Source organism: Sceloporus undulatus, unplaced genomic scaffold (assembly GCF_019175285.1).
Source record: "Sceloporus undulatus isolate JIND9_A2432 ecotype Alabama unplaced genomic scaffold, SceUnd_v1.1 scaffold_12, whole genome shotgun sequence".
Lineage (NCBI taxonomy): Eukaryota > Metazoa > Chordata > Lepidosauria > Squamata > Phrynosomatidae > Sceloporus > Sceloporus undulatus.
Window position 1 is genome coordinate 3,202,142 of NW_024802934.1, and position 17,361 is coordinate 3,219,502.

The window sequence follows — 17,361 nt, forward strand, 5'->3', positions numbered from 1 at the left end:
CCCTCATGACTGACCTTTTTGATCATGAAATTATGTCCAGCTATAGATATAATTACATCTAATAATTGAGCAAGTGGGCCATATTAATTCCAGACTGAAATTAAAATGAAAAGGATAAGAAGATTATAGGACTACTATAATGGACTCAATCCCATCTCCTGCTCCTGAGTAGGAGTGAGGGCCCTCCCACAAATTTTATCAACTTGATAACTAGTGAGAAGTTACTGAAGGGTTTCCCACCTCTGTCTCTGTAGATTTTCCCTCACCCTCCCAGGGGAGATAAGAAGCCAATAACACACTGAGCAAGCATGTGAAAAGACAGTGAAAAGAAGAGATGTTTAAGGAAAGCTTTTATTCTAAGTAAGCAATCTTAGGAGCAGTTTCAAGTTACAAAAAACATCTAAGTCATATTCAGCTGAGTTTAAGAAAGAAAGCATAAGGCCTAAAAAACTAGCTAAATATTTCTATTTTACTCGCAATATAAAAGGTACTCTGGGTCTTTGGATACACATGAAACCTACAAGTCTGGAACTCCTTTGTCCAGCATGGTCAAGCTTTCCTAGGGATGTAGCACCTCTCCAGCTTCTGTCTCAAGTCTCTTTTACTCCACTATGGCACTATGTTTTAGAACATTTTGTCCTGGAAGCTTCTTGCAGCTTTCACACTTCTCAGACTGGTCATCCCCACTGGGCATGTCTCTCATGTTCTCTATTGCTTTTCCATGATTTTGGCCATAAAAATGTAATTTAATCCATTATCATCAACTCTTTGTTTACCTGTTGTTGGACAGAACAAAATTTTATTGCCCAGATAATTGAAGAACCTATTATTGCAACTACACAAAGAGAGTTTTATGTCTAAGGCAACAGAACTGTATACTGATTTTAATATATCTATACTGAAATTAATTTTATTAATACTTGGAATTACTACTTAACACTAGCACAAGCAGGCATATCTAATATAGGTAATTTCGTACAGGGCCTTCTCTGTCTGAGATGCAGTATCATCATTAAAAGAAATATCAGCAAACTGATCAAAAAGCATCCCAAATATTTCCCCCCGTAATTTACAGATATGGAAAACTATTCCAATACAGAAGAGTGACCAGTTTTATCTGAAACATTAGACTGGAAAACATTTACATTGCCAAGAGATGCTGACAAGATGATCCCAAACAAAGTAGTTATTATGCAAGCACTCTGAATCAAACACATAATTTTAGAAATGGTCTAAATAATGTCATCATCCATTTGTAACCTGTTTGTTGGAAGTTGGAAGAGACCACAAGGGCCATCCAGACCAACCCCCTGCCATGCAGGAACTCTCAATCAAAGCATCCAAGACAGATGGCCATCCAGCCTCTGTTTTCTTCAGATGGAGCCTGTTCTGCAATTCAAGAGTAGCAAACTCCCTACAGTAAAAGTTTCATCTTTAACTTTTGAAATCTTAGGCATTTTGTACCAATGTTTTCTTTGATTCACAATGAGCTCTCCACAAAATATACTTTTTAAAAAGCTGTCAATTTCAGAATTGTTTCTGTGCCAATTTATCTCACATTATTTGACAGATTTCAACCATATTACTTCTTTCTTGAATGGAAAAGACAAGTTACTGATCATTATAATATTTAGACAAGTGCACTAGCATTCTCAATAACGCAAATTTATTTCAATGGTGTAACTTTGCCCTATTCCAGATACAAAAGGACTCACTTTAATATACCCTGTCTAGAGACTGAAATAAGAATTTAAGGTGTAAAGCAGTTTAGCAGCCTCATTTTAAAACAAACAAACACACATACAATTGCTTAGACAAGAAGCAGATGTTTATAACTGCAAGCTAGATCAAGACAACTGTGGATTTCATTCCAGATTTATGACCTCATTAAAGTAAAGGTTTAGCTACTCTTAGACAAGGGTAAACAAGTTACATTTATGCTCAAATGAGCACAATAACATAATCTACTGTTTTTTAAAATGGGTTTCAGCCTCTGTTTTACTTCATTCAGAAATCTTCTTTGGGTGTATCTCCAAATAAGGGGGTGAAGAAAGAGACAGAGGGATATATCTTATTTTTAAAAAAATCCAAGGCTCTACAATATTATTCTCCCAAATGGGAGAATACTCTAATTTAGCTTTCTACAACCTGATGGTCCCCATATGTTCTGGATTCCAAAACCCATCAATCCATACCAGAATGATCAATGGAGATGCTGGCAATTATAGTTCAAAACATCTGGACACCACCAGTTTAGGGGAGATTTGTTTAATGAAATAAAAATTATTAGCTGGGCAAAAGGGAGCTTGCTTGAATTTTGACTGAGCATATATAGACTGAGCATTTTATCAAGTAATAGAATCAAAACTTGAAAAATGCTGGTTACTACATAATCAAGTAAAAAGCTTGCATAGAAAAACATTGCTATTAACAGACGACATTTCAGTTCTTGCGATGGAAGAATGCTTGTGGCTACCCTTTTCTGTTGTATCCTCACTTTCAAAGCCCTCCATGGGCTGGTCCCTCCCTATCTCTCTGAACTTCTTTCTCCCTACATCCCCACTCGTTCCCTCCGTTCTGGTAGCCAAGGTCTCCTGTCCCAGCCCAGGTTTTCCACGGCCCCGTCCCGGATTCATCCCTTCTCGCTTGCTGCCCCCCACTCCTGGAACCTCCTCCCTTTACAAGTACACGTCTCTAACCAGCATCAAAGCCGAGTTAAAGACCATATTCTTTAGGGAAGCGTTCCCAGGGAGTTTGTGATTGTGACCTGGTTGTTTCTGATGCATGACTCAGTATTGGATATTTGATGTTTTAAGTTGTTTCTTATGATGTTTTTATTTGTTGTTTTAACTTTTAGATTGTACACCACAGGCAGGCTTTTTATATATTCTGGATTTTGTACAGCGCCGTGTACATTTACGGCACTTTATAAATAAAGCTAATAATAATAATAATAATAACAACATAGCATGCCATTCTCTTAAGAAGGTCTTCCAGTGCTCAGCAACAGATTTGGAAGTATGCAAAGAGTTGCAGAAGGAAGCAGATTAAGGTGCAGTAAAAAAAGAAAAAAAATGTTAGAGGAACTGCCCAAGCTTCATCCACACATCATCCTCTTCTCTTGACCTCTTAGGTCCAAAACTCACTGAAGAAATAATCTAGTTTGAGACCGCTTTAACTGCCCTGGCTCAATGTTAGGTAATCCTGGGAACTATAGTTTATTGTGGCACCGGGGCTCTCTGACAGAGAAGGCTAAATGTCTCACAAAACTACAGCTTCCAGAATTCCCTAGCACTGAGCCAGGGCAGTCAAACTGGATTATTTCTACAGTGTGTTTCGGACTTTATGTTCTAATACAGGAAGAGTCAAAATGGGACCCCAAAGTATTTGTAATATGTAATTTAAGAGAAAGTGAGTTATCTGTAAAACAACAATTATGGCCCGTACAGGGGTGCACAGAGTAAGTTAGATCAATCTAAGGGTGCTTTATATTATATTCTATACAACTCTATTTGATTGCACTTCTTTTTCTTATTTATAAAGAGCCTCAGCAAGTACAATAAGGCAGCTTCATAAGGAAACAGGTTCCTTCATTCAATATGCACAGAACATATAAATTTGCCAAACTGAGCTGACAAAGATGTAATGAACAAATTCAATCCATATGGCACACATTTGAAAATTTCACAAGTATCATCGTGATAAGCGAGCGATTCTGCCCAATACATATTTAATGTACAGAAAACACATCATCATTTTTGTGTATTTCCTGCCTGAAAGCAACTTTTTATATCAGAAATTCTTACATATAGTTCCAACTTCATTCCTGTATAATGTTGAGAGAAAAGGTAACTTGATAGGCAACTTGAAGGTACATACAAATGCACAGGAGCAGGAAGAGCATCCTAGACCTGTTAGCTTGAAAGGTACCAGCTTTACAGAAAATGATGATGGTTTTATTGCGGGCACCCAAAGAACTGCTGCTGGGGAGCCAGTATGGCGTAGTCATTTGAGCATTGAACTACAACTCTGGAGACCAGTGTTCATTTCCTAGCTTGACCATGAAACGTACTGGGTGACCTTGGGCAAGTCATAAGCTCTCAGCCTCAGGGGAAGGAAATAGCAAACTTCCTCTGAACAACTCTTGCCAAGAAAACCCTATGACAGGTTTGGTTTAAGGTCATAATAAGTAAAAAATGATTTCAAGGCACACAACAACAAACCCAGAGAACAAGGTCTGCAAAAACTGGCATCTGGACCAAATTCTGTGGTGGACTTTGCTTTTAGAAAAGTAAATTCTAAGTTTCTCTTGGTCTTCCTCCCACACCTCCCCCCCCCCCCACTTCAAACACTAGCCCTGAACTGTTGAAAGCCATCCAAATCTGGTTTTCAGAAGATGTTGGGGTGGCAGATGGAAGAGGAAAGGAAGTCCAAAAAGTTTAACTAGCAAAATAGAGGATTCAATTCTCTTTTGTATTGTTCCCTTACTACAAGGATGGGTTTTGACATACAGGATAACCACTACCTTCTGTGATGCTTATACAGTCGGCCCGGCCCTTCTTATACACAGATTCAAGCATCCACGGTTTGAAAATGTTCAAAAAAGTATAAATTTACCTTGATCTTCCATTTTTTATAAGGGACACCATTTTGCTATGTCATTATATTTAATGGACTTGAACATACACAGATTTTGTTATACACGGGGGATCTTGGAACTAAACCCCAGTGTATAACAAGGGTCCACTGTATGCCCTCAATTAGAGATTTCTCTTAATAGAGAAGAATGTGAAATCACCATTTTTAAGAGCACAAATATATAACCACCACAGAAACTAACCTCTAAGAGTCAAGAAACTTTAGATTTAAAAACCAAAATATTATGAAACCTTCATCTCATATCCATAAAATACACAGACAGAGAGAGACTTAAATAATCTCCACAGCTTCTCATGAACAATGAAACAACAGTTAATTAAAACTCTAGACTTCTCTTTAATATTACTGTCAGTACTGTATTAAACTGGTCAAGTAATCTTCAGAGAGGAAGTAAAACAATGAAAAAGACAAGGCAAGGATATTGTCTCATTCATTTGCATATATTTGGAAGTTACTTTTTGGACTGCAACTTCCTGAATCCAAGAATCAGCACAGCCACTGGCTGGAGGATTTTGACAGCTGAGTTACAGTCCAAAAAATAATGTTTACAAGCTCTATAAAAATATAGATAATTTGGGGGAGAATATGAATTTATAAAATATGACAAAACCAATATTCTCTTGATTGTTAAATATCTAGTTATCAGGATGGAACTGTGGCACAAAGGAATTCTAGAGAAGTCTTGCTGCAATATAACATTGTCATTTTAAAAGAAACGCACACTTAAAAGTTTAGATACATATACAGTGCACCCTCCCCTTACGTGGGGATGTATCACATTTTCACTGGAAAGTACTATCCTTGTAACACCAAATATTTTCAGTGTGGCAAAAGACTAGCAAAGAATATTTTATGACGTTTTTCTTTGCTTAAAGGAAACTATGTGGAACACTTCAAAAGGAGAATCTTTTTTATAAAGAGGAACATTTTTTATTTATACTCTTTTGACATCTGATGACATGGGAAAATATTTTGTATGCTTTCTTCACTGCTATATATACTAATTTCATATATGCATATATACAAACTATTACAGTGGATCCTCCGTAACAGTGGGTTGGCGATCCATGGATTTGAGTGCCCGTGGATCGCCACACCCCATATTATTATTATTATGATTATTATTGACCTTTATTTATAAAGCACTGTAAATTTACACAGCACTGTACATACAATATTTTAATTAGACGGTTCCCTGCCCTCAGGCTTACTTTCTATTATTCAATGGAGGTGCATACATGTGGACACTGTGCATAAGGAGGGCCTACTGTACTTATATTGACCAGTGGATAAGTCGGCCCAGGTTTTTTGGGTCCATTTTTGGCTAAAATTTCTAGACTTATACATGACTATATACAGTATTTGCTGTTGCTGTGTACCTTCAAATCATTTCCAACTTATATCACCCATAACGCAACCCTATCCCATCCTATATTTGAGACTCTCGGGACAACACACAATAAAATTAATTTAAAACACTTAACAAGAATAACAACAACTTTAAAAGTTTAAGAATCTGTTAAATCATTTATCACCTAAACCAGCCATTTTAAAATGAGTTTTAAAATTGTGCCCATAGCACATGGATAACTACTATTAGGCTATGAATGTCACCAGTGTCGGTTCAAATTGGGCATCAGAGAAAAGGCCATTCCACAACTGTCATGCCACGGAAAAGAAGATCTTCACCTATGTCCTTTGTCAATGCCTGCCAGTGGGACACACAGAAGGATTACTCCTGCAGATCTCAGTTCTTGGACAAGCATCTACAAAAAACAGTGCTCCATAAAAATCTAAGGTCTTGAACCATTTAGGGTTTTAAATGTTTTTATCAGCACCTTGAATTCAGACCAGAAGTGGCACTGGTAGCCAGTGGAATTCCTTTGAAAATGGTGTTATGGGGTTTTGGTATACTTTTCTAAGTCAGCACCCTTCTGAATCATTGAGGCCACTCCCACACATGGGACTCCACTGCAGTAGTCTAATCAGGAGGTTATCAGTGAATAGTTTCTGTAGCTGTTATTCCCATCCAGGAAAGGCCTTAGCTTGTAGATGGGATTTGCTATTTCCTTCCTTTGAGACTGAAAGAATGTTACTTGCTCAGGATCACCCAGTGATTTCCATGACCAAGCAGTGATTCAAGCACTGATTTTCTGAAATCCTATTCCAACATTCAAAGAATGTAAATAAATAAAATAAATAATTTTTTTATTTTTATACCGCCCTTCCATAGATAAGGGCGGTTCACAGCAAATATCAATAAAACAATTAAGAATACATAAAAACACCCCTCTCTCACTGACCCCTCCCCCCTGGTAAAAAGCCACCACAGCGGCAAGACAGTCCTCCGCAGTTCTGGGGAGCTTCTTCCCAGGTGACATGGGGGGGCAGCGGCAGAAGTAGTCCTCCACCAGCTCTCAGGCAGTCCCCGATGTTGCTGGGTCTGCCTGATGGCTCCCTCTGAGGCCGAGATGACAGTTGAAGAGGGAGGGGCCTCTTCCTTCAGGCAGTCCTCGATGTATCAATTGGGTTTCTCATAAATAGATATAGATGTACGCACACACTGACATACACACACACACACACACACACACACACTTGGAGTAAGGAATAAGCAAAGTTTACCAGAAAGCTGAGCAACACTGATGTAGGCCCTAGGCTGTTCAAAAAGTAGATGAGGAGCACTGAAGATTTAAGTAATTTGTTCTCCCAAAATAAATATGTCCAGAAACCAGATGCAAACTTCTGGACCAATGCCAAGCCTTCTCTTCTCTTTAGAAGCCCACTTACATTCTAAGGGTCCTCTTACTTACTATTGAGGAATTTGTAGCCATATGTAGTACAGTAGGCTATGGAGAGATTATAATTATTTAAAATCAATTAATCTATTTTAAAGCACAAAGTAATTGCAAGTTTTGTGCCTTCATCATTCTCTTAGCATTCATGCTAAATTTCAGCTGTCTAGTCATTATGGTCTTGAAGCTATGGTAGATGCATGCATGGATATTCAACATGTATGAGTACTCAACCTGCATACCCAACCTAAGAGGAAGGCAATGACAAACCACCTCTGGACAAATCTTGCCAAGAAACCCCTTGAATGGTTCACCATAGAGTCATCATAGGTCAGAAATAACTTGAAGGCACACAGAGCATGGTACTATGTCATCATACCAGAATTATTATGACAAGATAATAATTCTTCAGGTTTATTTAAATTCACCCCAATCCTTTTTCAAACCTTTTCCAGATCCATAACCAGGTTTGAAGATGGACTGGAATCAATCTAAATAAATCTGAACAACTTTTCTTAAAAACCCAGAATTTATAGCATATGCTATGTCAAAGGCTTGAGACAGATCTAAAACCAGCCAAAAACATTGAAGAATCATCTAGCATTATAGGATATCAATCAACTATCCCTATCTTTGACAGTCCCACTGATAAAAGCCAGTTCAAATAGGAAACTTACCATGTTTGCAACACTCTTAATCTTGTAAATTTTTTATACATTTTATTAAAGGAATTTCTGAATCTTATAATGTGATATTCGTGTGCATGGCTAAGTGCTATTAATGCTAGATAGCATCGTGTAAATAGGCATTCCAAAACTGTTCCAGACAACCTAGGCTTTATATTTCCATCACAAATAAAATAAAATAAATAATAAAGAAAACTGAAGGTAATATGAAAGTGCTTATAGACAGCATTCCACATGAAAATCCTCTTAGGCTCTCCTTTCATAGGAGGGGCTCCTATGAATCTAAGGCACAGATGGTGTTGTAATTATCTATATTATTACAAACACAATACATTAATGCAAGGTAAAGAAGCGAAGGGTCCTTCCCAGGTGTAAATGCCTGCACTCTTGAGACTTGTGAATCTCCAAAGGCACTTTCAGATATGATGCTGAAAGCATTTTTATTTCTTCCCTGAAGTCTTTATGAAAATATAACGGGATATATTCTTTATAGCATGCTGCATCCAGATCTTTTAAGGACATGTAGGCAGTAATCATGCCCAAATACCTTACAAACATTAGATCCTGTCTGATCTTGGAAGCTAAGCAGGGTCATCCCTGGTCACTGCTTAGATGGGAGACTGCCAATGAATACCAGGTACTGTAGGCTATATTTCAGAGGAAGAAACTCACGAAATCATGTCTGCCTAAGGACACCCTATGAAATGTATGAACATGCCATAACTCAACAGGTGACTTTAAGGAACCACATTGATAACACTCTGCTCTGAAACTTTGGCCAATTTGTTCTAGGAGAAAAAAAAAGAGAGAGAATAATTTGCAAAGGAATCCTAAAAATGCATAATACTATTTTTGTGTGTGGTATGACAAATCTTTTCTGAGCAAGACAAGATTCAGCACTGCATGCCCTCTGAACACAGAAAATAAGTGAGCAGTATTTTGGCAATGGTTCTATGGGAGTGATTCCCCAAGTGGGTTGTATGACCACCCCCCTTCCAGGGGGTGATGGAAAGCTCCAGGGAGGCGGTGAAGGAAAAAAGGAGGAGGTAGGGAGAGGCGAGGGAAAAGGGATCAATAGGGTGACCTTCAGTTAAAGTATTGGTACACAAGAAAAACAACAATGGCAAAAACGAGCTTTCAAATTTGCAACCTTGCTTAAGCTTTGTGAACTTTGCTGGGACTTGACTGGCAGTTTAGAGTTGCTCCTGCTTTCGTTCATTGGACAGACTGAGAGAAGAGGTAAAAGAAGAAGCAATGTTTGAGAGTGGCACTTGAAGCTGTGTGGGGAAGACATGTCTCTGGAGGAGGGACACCCAAGGTTGATTCCTGCCTTGGAGCAACTCCTGTAATTAAATTTGCTCCTTTTCATCATCCACTCTAGCCTCCAATCCAGAGCATGTGGCCTCTATAAACCCCCTACACACACACACACACTGGATGAGCCCCTCTCTTCACTGGTAAAGAAGGATTGAGATCCTTGCTCAGCGGGGAGGAGTTTATCCCTTTGCAGCTGGTCACCTTGGGAGCAGCAACTGAGGAGCCAGCTAAAGAGCAACCAGAGGTTTCTTGCCAACAGTGGCCTTTGCTGCAAATCCATCACAGGAGAGAAGCTTCTCTATCACGGCTTGGATGCTACTCCCAGGGTGACCAAGTACAAGGAGAGTAGTAACTGAACAGCTGGCTGAGCAATGACCAATAAACCTCTCAATTGTGCTAGCCTTTGCCGCAAGGCCAGCATAGGTGAGAGGATTCTCGATCGCTGCTCAGCTGCTGCACCCAAGATGACTGAGTGCAATGGGAGCAGCAACCGAGAATGGTTGTTTTGAATCTGCAGTAGAACAGTATACTTAATATCAAGAAATACACATGGATGTGTGTGCTAGGCCCAAGAAGAAAGGAGGCAGTAGCCAAAAAAGGTTTGGGGACAACTGTTCTATGGCAGCAGATGCTTTGAAAGTAATCTCAAACTATAAATGATTCACTAGGATCACTGAATCAAACAATTTTCTAAAACCAGGCATGGGACCCATAGAGGTCAAGATATGAAGCACAACTTATTGCTCTGCTCACAAAGGAAGAAACAGAAGGATAAGGCCCCATACAGACAGGCCAAAATAAAGCTGCTTCGAATCATGTTGGAGGTATGGTGTTTCAATGATACATGCGTCCTAAGAGTCCAGAAGCCGTGCCAAAGCCACGCTCCAGTCTGCAGCACGAGAAGGAACTCCGAAACGGAGCTCCTTCTGAGGTTTGCATCCCTGGCGCAGCCTTTAGATGGCTGCGCCAGGGACACAAGGGAGAAAGGGGCTGAGCAGCCCCTTTCTCCTCCTCCCCGCCGCCACTGGGTGTCCTTGGAGCATGAAGCCCCAAGGACAACCCTTTCCAGGCCATGGGGAAGCAGCCTTTTGCCACTTCCCCCGCGCCCTGGAAAGCGGCGGATGCCGCTTGGAGGCTGCCGTTGTGGCAGCTGAGACCCCGATACAGCAGGGAAAGGGCCGCTTACAGGCCACCCCAAAGGTGCGGTCTGTAACACGCCAGAATCTATCTTAGAATCACTAGAAACAGGAATCTAGGAGATTCTGTACCAGTAGTCATAGCCTCGCCAATGCACCACTCATTATTAATTAACTATTGCTATTTACTAACACCTAGATAGCTCTCATATCCTGAAACATCATACTGATGGAGGCTTTGTGCTGCAAATTTTGAATCGGTATGAACAAAAGATATTGGTATCGCATCTTTCAATCTCTGATCAATTATTCCCACTCCAGGGCACAATAACTATTGTATCACATTACATGTTCTATATACATATGTATGTGTATGTATCCTCAAGTTGCCTATCAACATATGGAGACCCCATAAATTTCATAGGGTTTTCTTAGGCAAGGAATACTCAGGAAGTAGTTTTTCCTGTCCCTTACAGGCCATAAATGATTTCATTGGTCAGCTAACCACTTCTGACTGCATTTTTCTTCTGCTGACATCTCTCAAGCCTCTCAACTATGGTGAGATTAGGAAAACATTAACTTTTCATTGCTTTTCATGCCTCTCTATAGCTCAGAATGAGATCTGAGTTTTCCCTGTCCTCCACTGCACCCAACAAGTACAATATAGCAGTAAATTAGAATCAAATTGTAAAGAAAGATATGTTAAACATATTTTATATGCCCTTCATTTCTGTTTGAAGTTGACATAAACACAATAGATGTGTTGTGGAACAGATGGAAGACTTTGTTACCTTTGGTTTTGCTCAGTTTCTCATTTTTCAATCTTAGGTTTATTTAATAACATTTCTGCATCAGTTTATAAATGCTGCTGTTCATAAATATGTGTACATTTTAATGGATATTTGTCCCAATGTAGAAAATTGTGTATGCAGTTGGCTTAAGAGAGCCATATCTGCACACAGTTTAACAGGGGTGTCTCCATAGATCTATCCTATATAATGTGAAGTACTTAGAATTCTCTATATCACCAGACTCTCTGACAAAGAATTCCATAGTTGTCACAAAACTAGTAAATCCAGGATTCCACAGGATTACTGTATGACAAAGTTGTATCAATGGCTGTAACTGTGTAGGAACTGGCAAAACCACCTCTGAATATTCCTTACCTAAGAAAACTCTATGAAATGTATGGAGTCACCATAAGTCAACAGGGGACTTGAAGGCACACATAGAGACATAAAATAGAAGTTGTACCAGTGTAATCAAATCAGAATTAATAATACTGCAAAATTATCAGCAATGCAGATGTATAGCACAGCAAGTTGAAAGAAAGGAAATGTTAAGTCTATTTCAAGTCATGGTTGAAAATATGGAAATATGTTTTGATTTAGCAGACTGTGTTAGCTCAGAGGATTAAGGATTCCCTCCTGAACCATGTTTTACAAATTCATTCTTTTACCTTGCCATTTTGCATCTCAAAATTTTCTCTTAAAAAAAACCTGTCAGTGTTCCACTCTTACTACTGGCCAGCAAGCAAGACTTTTAGTCTTTCCTCACTAGAGAGAACATTTTGACAGCTCCCCTATTTTATGATGAAGGAGCAGCTGCTGTATTATGGGCTGTAGAATATGTAAAACTACTCATTACAAGACACAAACATACTTTCAACCTCCTACATAGCAGGATCAGAGTGGGGATGAGAAGCTCTAGCTGGTGCGATTGCTCTGTAACTTGCTTAGTATAATGTTTAACCCAGTTCTGCAAGAGGCAGGGATTACACTTGAATTCCTAGCCATGCTCCATGTAAGCAACATGTTTCACCAAATCAGTCACCTGCTGAGGGCTAGCACACTGGAACAAAATTTATGGAAAGTTACTACTTTGTTCTGCTGCAAGTTATACATACAGGCGTGTTACAGACCGCCGGATTGCGGCGGTCTGCTGCCGCCACCGCTTGCACCATCCGGGAGCCGCAGCCTTTAAATGGCGCGGCTCCCGGACGCTTCCGAGAAGGAGCACAGAAATCGCGCTCCTTCTCAGGCCCCGGAAGAGGCGCCGCAAAGCGCAAGGGGCGCATTTGCAGCGTCATTTCTGGGGTGACACGTGCGGACGCAACGCGTCCAGCACGTAAAGATGGCGCCGCCTGTGTGTATAGGGCGCTGCCATTTTTACGCCCCCATCACATGCTAGGTCCTCGGTCAACCCCTAGCACGTGACGGGGACGTATTAAAGGCCTGTCTGTAACACGCCACAGTCTACTGTACTGAACATCTTTCCCAACCTGGATGTCTACAGATATGCTGAACTACAACTTCCAACAATCCCGAGCAAGCAGAGATGAATTAAGATTATGGTATTTATAGTTCAAAAGATTTGGAGGGCACCAAGTTGTCTGCAAAAGTTATTTTCTTTTGTTCACTCTCACAAAGCTGTGGAAGGTAAAGCGTCATGTACATCAAAGGCACTATATAAATAAACAACAACAATAATAAGGCTTTTGTTGTTGTTAGCCACCCTCCAGTCGATCTCAATCCATTGCAACCCTGTGAATGAAACATCTTAAGACTTCCTGTCCTCCACTGCACAGCTCAGTTCCTGCAAACCTATACCCGTCACCTCCTTAATAGAGTCCATCCATCTACCATGCGGCCTTCCTCTCTTTCAACTTCCCTCTACCTTTCCTAGCATTATTGTTTTTTCCAAGGTAGCCTACCTTTTTAAAAACAGAATCTGGGAGAAATGGCTCAGGGAGGGTACACCATGATAAATATTGGTAGGTTACAGACAGATGTATTTGAGGAGTTTGGAATAGATTACCAACTATTTCTCATCCTTAATTGTTTAACAACAGCAACAACTTTTTTGTTCTTAACATTGGGCTGCAAAAATAAATAAATATGGGGTGGAAGCATATGTGAAACCAGGAATGAAAGCTCTGTGAAATCAGTTATTCTGTACTAAGATGTGCCCTGATATTTGAATTCTAATTATATATCTACCCCTCTATCTATGCCACTATTTTGTGCTTTTAGCTCCACTTGGTAATTATCATGGTTATAGCAAAAAGCAGAGTACATCCCACATCCTTACAGTCCACCCACTCCTGCACTACAGCAATTTTGGAGGATATTTTGCTAATTCTGCAGGTGCATTAACGTTTTGCTCTGCTACTTTTTTCACTTTTTCCATAGAAATACATAACCAGTTTACACATTTCCCTCCAAACAATGCAACAGAAGGGCAAAAAGCAAATGCAAGGCATTTATATATATGCATAAGTAGTGCACTTGCTGTAGAGGTCATTCTTAATTTTTTTTTAGGAGATTAAATTTAAACTCCAGTCACTCAGTGCACACTCCAACTATCTGTCCAATGGAGCAAACCAGAGGATGGAGTAGAGAGAATCCATCTGCTTGCCACTCCAACACTTATTTCAAGTTAATAATATCCTGATTATTACTTCACAAAAGAAAAGTCTGAAACCTTGCCAAGAAAACCCCCTTGATAGTATAGTTTCGCTTTAGGTTCGCCATAACTCAGAAATGACTTTAAGGCACACAACAACAACAACAACAACAACCAAGTGGCACCTTAAAGAGAACTCAATTTTCCTTAAAATTTTGTGAACATGTATGGGACAAACACTTGAACAGTGACAGCATACATTCATCAGATGCATCTTGAGAAATATAGCACAAAAGTAAAGAAGTAAAGTATCCCAAACTTCTTTTTGGGTCTTTGCTGAAACAGATTAACATATTTATCTTTACAGAATTTATCTGTGTGTTAAAAGTTTGGTATCTGAATTCTATGATCTATGTAGGCACATGTTCTACCCCTCCTGCTTTTGCATTCTCCTGAAAAAAAGCCAATATACTTATGTTTGAATACCAGCCATAAAATCCCATCTCCACTGCTTCGTGCAGAGAAGTCTCTAATGCTAAGTTGAAGGGAGCATCACCAACCAGATCCAATCTGTGTGAGTGCACAGATGCTGTGCTGGGGGTTCTCAGAGGGGAAGACAAAAGAACACATAAACCTTTGTTTAGCAGGCCATTTTGAGAGGTAAGAATAATTTGAGATAACACACAAAAGAATCATTATTCACACACACACACACACACACACAGAGAGAGAGAGAGAGAGAGAGAGAGAGAGAGAGAGAGAGACCCTCCCAAAAGAAGTACTTTAAATCAAATAATATGTGGGTGAAAGGAAACTGCTCAATTGTGTTTTCATAAAATCTCTTTCAAGACAAGTACTAATTCCCTGCTTCCAAGCTACAGCCAGCCTCTAACCAAACCTCTGTTGAATGAATCTCTGCGGAAGAAAACAGTTTACATTAAGTCAACAGACAGTACCTAGACTTTAGCAAACAAGCAAACCCAAATGTTGTGTTATTTCCATCCCTCCCTCAGCAGAAGTTTCTCAACCCAATCTAAGCAATCCAAAACCACCATCTCCTCATTAACAGAAAGGCACAGAGGCTGAAAAATCAAGAACCTCACAGATTGCCACATAAAAGGGAAGCAAGATTTAATGGAGGGAAAGCCACCAGTAAACCAAACCTCTCCTGGAAGACAAAACAAATCTGCCTGCTGTTGAGAACAGAAGATCAGCAGCAGGAGAGAAGGGGGCTTAAAACTGAGAGGACTCTGGGAGATTTAAAAGTTGCTGTTTTTCAAAAGATGTCTTCCCAAACTCCAAGTTTTGTTTTGTTCTTGCTCTCTTAAAAAAGGCAACCCACTCTCATACAAAGTTTAACATTCTCTATGCAAAGTGATCTTGTAGTACCTTCGACACAGACAGAAAGAAAGAAAGAAAGGCTCAAGTCTACCAAAGCTGATACTATCAGCTTCTTTCTTTAGGTTTGTCTCAAAGGTGCTGCAAGATCTCTTTGCATACTGATTTTCCAGACAAACACAGGTATGTCTTTGATTTTTATTCCCAAGGCAAAGTTTAACATTCTCTATACAAAGGGATCGTGTAGCACCTTTGAGGGAGGAAGGGAGGAAGGAAGGAAGGAAGGAAGGAAGGAAGGAAGGAAGGAAGGAGCTGGTAAGAGGATGCATCTTAGGGTCAAGTCTACCAAAGTTCGTGCTGCCAGCTTCTTTCTTTAGGTCAGGCTCAAAGATCCCTCTGCATACTGATTTTCTAGACTAACACAGCTATATGTCTTTCAGTTCACTCTCTTCAAAATGTGATGACCCATCCCAGCAGCACTGAGAAGCGCTAGCCTTCTGCCTCTGTCCTGATGGCACAACTGTTGCCAGGAAGTGGAAGGATTAAACAATTTGTTTAAATGGGAACTCGTGTGTTTCCTTCAACATCCATTTCCTCCCATATTGTTCTTGAAGTCCATTGCATCTGAGGAAGTCCACCAAACCTCATCCTACCAGCTTCTTTCTTTCAGTTAGGCTGCTTCTACACTACAGAAATAAGCCGGTTAGACACCACTTTAACTCCATGCGCTAGAATTCTGGGATTTTTGTGGTTTGTTGCGGCTCCAGACCAAAAGCTGCAGATTATTACTTCACAAAAGCAAAGTCCTGTGGCTCCTTAAAAGAGAATTCAATTTGCCTTAAGATTTTGTGAGCATATATGGGGAAAACATGCAAACAGTGGGGTCAACTGAGAATAGCACTCTGTGCCACTTGAGAAATATACCACAATAAATCTATATACAGTATAAGTTATTCCCAAGCCTCCTTTTTTGTGTCTGCTGGAACAGATGAACATCTTCTTTACAGAACTTATGCCCATGTTAAAAGTTCACTATCTGTTTTCTATGATCTAGGACTTAGATTCTAGGTGAAGCACATGTACTACTTTCCTTTTTGTTCCCCCAAAGCTTTGGTGCCACAACAAACTACAAATCCCAGAATTCCATGCCAGTTAGAAGTGGCATCAAACTGGATTATTTCTAAAGTGTGGATGCATCCTTGAAGCCTCAAAGGTGCTTTGCAAGACACACACACACTGATTTTTCCCAGACTTAACACAACTAAAAACAACACTGCAGAAACAATAATCGAGCCCTGAATTCCATGCTAGGAGATTCTGGAAAGTGTAGTTTTGTGAGACACTGAGCCTCCTCTGTCAGAGAGAGAGAGAGGGAGGGAAGGGAGGGGTCTGGTGCCACCACAAACTACAATTCCCAAGACTCCCTAGCACTGAGCCAGGACAGTTAAAGCGGTCTCAAACTGGATTATTTCTGCAGTGTGTTTTGGGACTTGTAACATCCTCTGTTTGGTTTGGTTTCCAGACTCTGCTTTCTCTCTCTTTCTCTCTAGCTGCGCCACCCACAAACACACTTTTCCTGCCCCAGAAGCAGCCATAAGGCAACCAGTCCCCTCTTAGGCTTTCTCCCCACATTGCCCCACGTTTCAGCCCCTGTTGCTGCCCTCTTGGCTGGGACAAAAGCCCCCACTCACCTCCTCCTTCTCCTGCTGCTGCTGCTGCTGCTGCTGCTGCTGCTGCCTCCCTTTGTACATCCTTCTCCTTCCTGAGCCACTCTCCAGACAGACCCACTCCCTCCCCTTAGTACTCTTGTTCCTCCTCTTCCAGGCAGGCAGCCCAAAGCCACCAGCAGTTCCCGCCCACCAGGGTCTCTCCGACACCCCTCCTGGCTAACAATGGTTCCTTCCCTCAGGGATAGAGTTTAGGGAGGAGGGCAGGACCAAAGAGAAAGGCGGGAGGAGGGTAGAAGAAAGAAAGAAAGAAAGAAAGAAAGAAAGAGTTGATTGTTGTGTGCCTTTGCGACCTATG

General features: G+C 40.4%; 1 protein-coding gene across 12 annotated transcripts in view; it reads right to left on the reverse strand.

The window, feature by feature from the left end:
* LOC121917196 (pleckstrin homology-like domain family B member 2) overlaps nt 1-17,151 on the reverse strand; it is a 94,811-nt gene extending 77,660 nt beyond the window's left edge. For 7 of the 12 annotated variants that reach the window (XM_042442930.1, XM_042442925.1, XM_042442929.1 and 4 more), the window contains exon 1: nt 17,028-17,151. The gene's annotated coding sequence lies outside the window, so the exon portion shown is untranslated. The remainder of the gene's footprint in view (nt 1-17,027) is intronic. The other 5 variants (XM_042442932.1, XM_042442931.1, XM_042442923.1 and 2 more) reach the window with 2 other exon arrangements.
* Nucleotides 17,152-17,361: the final 210 nt, after the last annotated feature.